This window comes from Condylura cristata, unplaced genomic scaffold (assembly GCF_000260355.1).
Source record: "Condylura cristata isolate star-nosed mole 26May11 unplaced genomic scaffold, ConCri1.0 scaffold00028, whole genome shotgun sequence".
Classification (NCBI taxonomy): domain Eukaryota; kingdom Metazoa; phylum Chordata; class Mammalia; order Eulipotyphla; family Talpidae; genus Condylura; species Condylura cristata.
Genome location: NW_004567129.1, coordinates 24,602,022 through 24,608,803, shown reverse-complemented (window position 1 = coordinate 24,608,803; position 6,782 = coordinate 24,602,022).

The window sequence follows — 6,782 nt, the reverse complement described above, 5'->3', positions numbered from 1 at the left end:
AGCCTGGAGTGGCTATCTTAATAACCAGATAAACTAAATTTCAGAGTAAGGAAAATTATCAGGGATCAAGAGGGACATTATATAATGACAAGAGTCCATGCACTAAGGAGATACAACAGCCCTAAATGTGTATGCACCAAACAGCGATCCCCCCAAATATATGCAGCAAAAAGAAGAAACGGACAAGCCCCAATTATGGTTAAAGGTTTCCGCACACGCAGCTCAGTATTTCATAGAACAGACAGAAAACGGAGGGTCTAGAAGTGAGCAGATCAACCAACCGGAAGGTACTGACACCTATGGGAAGTTCAGTCCCCTCCCCCACAATAGCACAATACACATTTTCAAATAAATTCCACATCAGTCTTTCACAGAAACAGGCCATATTCGGGGGGTCATAAAGCAAAACTTCACACCTCAGTTTCTTCTCTCATTTCTCAGTCTCTAGGGCCCCCCAAAATTTCTTTTCTTCTCTTTTCAAACTTCCTGATTCTCAAGCAGAGAACTTCAGCTTCTTTTCATCCCAGAACTTCATTGCCCAAGTCAGAGGTCCTCAATAAAGTCCCCCAGAAGCCGCTAAAGGCAGACTTTGTTGCATTTTAATTTGCTTTTTATTTTTCTTCCAGACACACTTTAATAGTAGAAAGCTGATGTGAGTTTTGCGTGGCCTCAGACCCCAGCGCACTGCCCGACAGCCAGCGTTGCTTTTGTCTGCTTCTGCTCTCGGTGAGTAACTAAACGCCACTTGCTTCTTATTCACTAAGCCACAAGCACACCTGTATGGAAGCCACCTCTCCCTTCCCCCGTGGAGATGAAACTCCCTGTTTGATTTCTTGGAACAAACTTAATACCCCTGGGTATCAACAAACGCATAGAAAAAATATTCTATGAAATATCCTTTGGTTTCATGACAAAAGGGAGTAAACCAAAAAGACACCTTTACTTGGGGGCTCCCAGGTGGTTAAGTCTCAGCACTATAAAGCTACCTGCAGCCACTGCAGCAGCTTGATCCCCGGCCAGGGAGCTGACCCACATGGCACAGCGGACCTCTCCTGACCTGCAAGCTGCTCCCCTCAGCAGTGTATTTCAGTCGATCTGCCTGTTCTGCTCCCCACTCTGTCTCTGGTGAATCCTCTCAGCGCCTCAGCCCTCTGAGGATTTATATGCATAAATAAATCTTTAATAAATAAATAGGCTCTGCTATCTGCCCCCTCAAGATAAACATACTCTGGTGTGTAATACCTTTAAGGGAAGGGAACTTTTATGCAACCATTGTGCACTGAAGTGAAGGGTAAAGAATATAGTTAAAGTACTTTTCCCATGAAACACCCCGTGACCCATCCCTTGTGGGTAAAAGCACAGATAAACAGGATTGGCCAAAGCTGGACCACTAAGGCCCAAAAGTTTGCCATAAACCTGAGGCACCTCCTGGAGAGGGCCCAGAAGAAGGGGCGGCAGGGGCCAGGATGAAAGGGGCAGAGTCAAAATCAAGATGAAGGCCGCCATTGTCAAGAGGGGGTGCAGGAGAGAAAAAGGTGTCCTCAGCCATCAGCAGCGGTGGCCGTCAGTGGACTCTGATGGAACAGAACTTGGACGTTGTCACTTTTCCCAGAAGATACGGAGGCTGGAGAAGGCGGCAGGGAGAGGCTATTTCTTCCTGGCAGGGATTAGTCAGAGCTGAGGGAGGAGGCTGGGAGGTGGGTTAGTGATCCTTTTAGGCTGGTGGGGGTTTGGGGGGCTCTACTTCAACTTGGAATGCTATCAAGTTGCATTTTTAAAATAACTTCGAAGCCATTATCCAAGCAGTAAGTGCCTTTACTAGAACAGTTTCCTCCACACTTCAGCAGTAATCCAAGTGCTAGAGTTACAGCCACCCCCGAAAGATACCCTTATAGTTCTGAGCACTGTTTTACAAGAAGTCTGACAGTTCACCCCTCAGCTCTCTCCCATCCCAGCACTGCCCCCCTGAAGCCTCCAGCCCCCCAGTTTTCCCTGCCTATGCCTCCTGGCAGGTGAACCTGCCACCATGCTCAGGGCTTGCCTCCTTCTGTCCCGCAACTTCAGGATAGCGGGCAAATTCCCAGCATGACACGCAGGGCGCTGCCCTGACAGCAGGTCCCCTTCCTGGGTTCCCAGACCCCCTCAGCCTTCAGTGTCAGCCACACCCAGCCCTGCATCCCCACCAGGCTCTTCTCTGACTGCAAGGCGCTCCCTCCCTGCCTCTGATGGTGCCTCCCCAGAGCGTCCCTTTAAATTCCTCATGCGTCTGGCCGAAATTTCTCTAAGCAGAGTGTGCTAGCATCACCTCTATCAGAGCATCTTTCATGTAGGGTGCGATTATTTTTTTTCTGGTTTCTGTATTTCCTAAGACAAGGTGAGTTCCCAGTAGGACCTCTTCTTTCTTTTTTTTTTTTTTTAATTCCCCACACCTAGCACTGTGGGAAGTCAAAAGTAAATATTCGATGGCTGCTTTTTGCATGAATGAAGGAAGTCCCACAGCTGCCAGTGTGCTCTTTCTGCAGAGGAAATCTAACTGCATCACTCTCTGAATTTTATCCCTTCCCGCTCACCTCCTTGGGTGATGAGTTTACACTGGCATTATTAACAAGAAAAAAGAAGACGCAGCACAAGGAGAGGTCGACAGGACACTAACAAATAACTTATTTTCACTGAGCTCCAGTTTCCTCGTTTGCAAAGCAAAAGTGCTGCCTGGGTGAGATTCGAAGGGAGTTTCCTTTCTCAAATTCCAGTCCACTTGACCCAGAAGCCCGAAGACTGATTCCCTGAGTCTCTACAGTGATTACCCGAGTTTTAGCGCCACCTAGTGGCAAGTAGGCGCCACAGCGGTGAGGAGAGAGGCAAGAAAACCCCAAACTTAATCTCACCAACAGCAAGAAATTAGGTCAAGTGTGAAGTTAAATCCAGAGGCCCGACTTTAGTGACTTGGAGTCCTTTACTCTGATGGTGGTGTCGCTAATTAACCTGCATAAAACAGCCAATTAGGACGCCTGAAACATGAGAAAGACAACAAAGCATTTCCTGTTGACCCTGGTCTTGTTCTTTTATCAATTTACTGCTTGCTATCCTAATTAAAACTTTTCCTTGGGAGGGAATGTACTTTTGAAGAACCCTTGGCATTGGATTCTAATAATCCAATAAAATCACAAAATATTTAACTAGTAATTTTAAGTATTTTTCCAATTGTTTTAATTTTTATCAGTGTGATAAGAAACATTAAAAACCCAAAAATGGCCAATGAAATTATAGAAAATATTGAGGATGATGCTGAAAGAGGCAGCAAAACAATAATCAGACTCTAGCTCAAAATAGTGTTTACAGGTAAGTTCCAGCAAACTTTATCCAGCCCGGTATCTGCTTTTTCAATTACTTTTGTTAGCATAAGCAAGAACCAACCAACCAACCGAAGGAAAAAATACACTGATTTTTTTTTTCCAATTGAACATTTGCTGAAAAACAAGGACCCTGAGGCTTTGCGATAATCTGTCCACAGTTTCCAGCTTTGCCCCTATTTTATGGGCAAAGCAAACATTTACACACTTAAGACGCTTTCAATGGAGAGCAAGACTAATCAGACCCACATTTAAACCATCTGGAAGATGCCATGGTAGGACTTAATTACACTTGCAAATAATAACCACCCCCATCTCAGAGTTGCTTGCTGATGAGCCCCTCCTGCATACCTCCTTGGGGTCTGAGTAACTAGTGCCCATAGGGTGTACTTACTACCCCTAGAAAAACCTGGCCCACCAGTACCCACGTCTGCCAAGGTCAAAGCCAAGGCCCTTTGTATTGACAAGAAAGTTATGTGGACAGAGACAAAGAGGAATCGGAGAAAGCCAAAACAGACCGCCCCAGCTGTTCCTCCCCATGATATTTATAACCTCGAAGTATTTGTAAAAGGGAAGAGCGCACAGAAGGAAAACAAGTAGATTTGTTTTGTTTTCTAGGAGCAGAACGCAATGGGCAGATTTGGGAAGCAGCTTTGAAGGAAGGGGTGATGTCTTGCTGGGCGGGGACTAGCAACTTAAAAGAATGTAGCAAGGTCTGGGTGACGGACTGAGGAGGCAGCTGGTACCTGATTTTTCTCGGTTACCTGCCATTAAACACAAGCCTCAACCTGTCGGGCTTGCGAGATGTACCTTTTCTATATCTAACACAGTTCCATAAAGAAGGGACTGTTTGTTTCAGCTCAATTTTAGCTGACAAATCCAGAAAGAGCTTCAAAGCACACCAAGTCGAAAAATAAACTTCACAGAAATAAGAGGTTTACATGCAAATCACGCCTACCTGATTCCCAAGGAGGATCCACCCGGAGCCCCGCGCAAAGTCATCCGCTTTGTAATAAAAAGCGAGACAAGGAAACACCTGCAATTAATTTCATGGTGATTTAACATAGATTAGGTTGTGGTGAAAAATTACCTTCAGAGCTGGCTCCCGTTGAAATGGAAATGTGTTCCGACTCCCCGAACTGCCCCATTTCATCCTGAGCGTCCACTTGGAAATGCTGTTTCCCTATAGATGCTTTTTTGTTGATAAGTGGGCTCTGCTTGGCGGTTTTCAGAAGAATCATTTTTCCCTGTAATGAACATTCAGCAATCCAAGCCTGCCTCTCCCGCTTGCAGGCCGTAAGTGTCCCTTGATTAATGGACCTGTCACCTCCGTGAGCTGATGCCACACAACAGAGACTCAGCTGGAAAATGTCACTTCTTATCTTGGATGTCCAAGACCCTCTGCGTGCACCTATCATGATGGACCTGGTGTTTCATTTTGGGTTAATAAGGAAAGTTAAATTGAGTCGCTAAGTGAATTATTTAATTCAACTGAAATCATTTCTTTTGTTCAAAGAACAAGCTTCATAGGCTGGAGGCTGTTTTTTGTGTGGTGTTTTGTTTTTCCTATTTTTCCCTCCTGTCAGCTAAACTGCTACCTAACTATTTAAATCAAAGTAGAGATGAAAAGAAACATCCTTTTTTTCCAATCCCACCTGGAGATAAAACTGCATGAGAATCTAGTTGTTGGAGACAGAAAAGTCCTTAAATGAAAACATTTTGCTTCAGTAAGCCAAAGACAGGATCAGTTAAAGCTTAAACTGGACGCTTTGATGGTCACATTTGCTAGGGCGTTTTATGTTGTCAGTAAAATTCCATTTCAGTAGGAGAATTAGAACGTTCGAATTATAAATGAGCAGAATTATGGGCTACTCTGAGATGCTAGACAGACGCCATTCTTGAGAAATTACGTAGTCATTTGGGGAGAATGAATTTCAAGGGAATTATAGAGACTAGTGGTACCAAGATTATAGAAGAGTGGATTACCACATATGAGGGGAATAAAGGAACATTCCAGATGCCACACTGGAGCCCAGATAAAAGAAGGAAAACAGGTCCTCCCTGGTGGCACAGCAGGTTAAAGCCCAGCACTGCAAGCTAGCCACAACTGCTTCTGTGACAGTTGGATCCCCGGCCACAGAGATGACCACATGGCGTGGCAGACCTCTCCTGACCCGCATGCTGCTCCCCTCAGCAGTGTACTCCGTCAGTCCATTTCTTCTGCTCCCCACTCTGTCCCTGGTGAATCCTCTCAGCCCCTGCACCTCTGGCCTGTACTCCAGTTCTGTAAGCATAAATAAATAAATCTTTAGGGAAAAAAAAGACCCAATAAAGAACCAGTGACAACTTAGCACAGAGATGGTTCCCGAAGCTAACAGCACCCAGGAACCATCCTCATATCTGGAAAAATTACCCCTGACTGCCATGGAGACTTCAGTCCTGAATCAGTTTCTAATCTCGGGTTTTGATCTACACACATTTATTCCCTGTAGTCAGCTTGTAACATTCCAAAAAAAAAAAAAAAAAATCTACTGGGCCTTCCTTGGTAGCACAGCAGGTTAAAGCACAGCACTAAGAAGCTAAAACCACTTCAGCATGAGTTCGATCCCCGTCCCGGAGGTGACCACATGGCATCCTCTCCTGGCCTGCCTGCTGCTCCCCTCAGCAGTGTACTTCATCAGTCAGCCTGTTCTGCTCCCCATTAGGTCTCTAGTGAGTCCTCTTACTGCCCCTGCACCTCTAGCCTGTACCCCAGTTCCTATGCATAAATAAATAAATCTTTTTTAAAAAAGATTTATTCATTTATTCGTACAGAACTGGGGTACAGGCCAGAGATGTGGAGGGTGAGAGATTCCCCAGAGACAGAGTGGGGAGCAGAACAGGCAGATCGACAAAGTACACTGCTGAGGGGAGCAGCGTGCAGGTCAGGAGAGGTCTGCCGTGCCATGTGGTCACCTCCGGGACAGGCGGGGATGGAACTCATGCAGAAGTGGCTTTAGCTTCTTTGTGCTGTGCTTTAACCTGCTGTGCCACCAGAGAGGGCCCTAAATAAATCTTTTTAAAAAAATCTACCTACATCCACAATCGGATCCTTTCAAGTCAACTTAGATTCTGATCAGCACTGTATTCTATAATGGAAATTTGCTAAGAGAATTTTAGTGCTCTCTCTCACACACACACACACAGACAAATATCGGAGGTGATGAATGCGTTAATTGACCGGAATCCTCACAGTGAACACTGACAGCCAATCCCCACGTGTGCACGTTAAGTATGGAACCATTTGACTTGTCCGCTTTACATCAATAAAACAGAAAAAAAGTTGTTGTTGATAAAATGCAAAGTATCAATTTTAGTACAAGCTTTAGTAGCTCATTTGCCTTCCTAGCAGTTTTCTTTTTTTATTTATTTATTTATTTATTTTTTTATTAA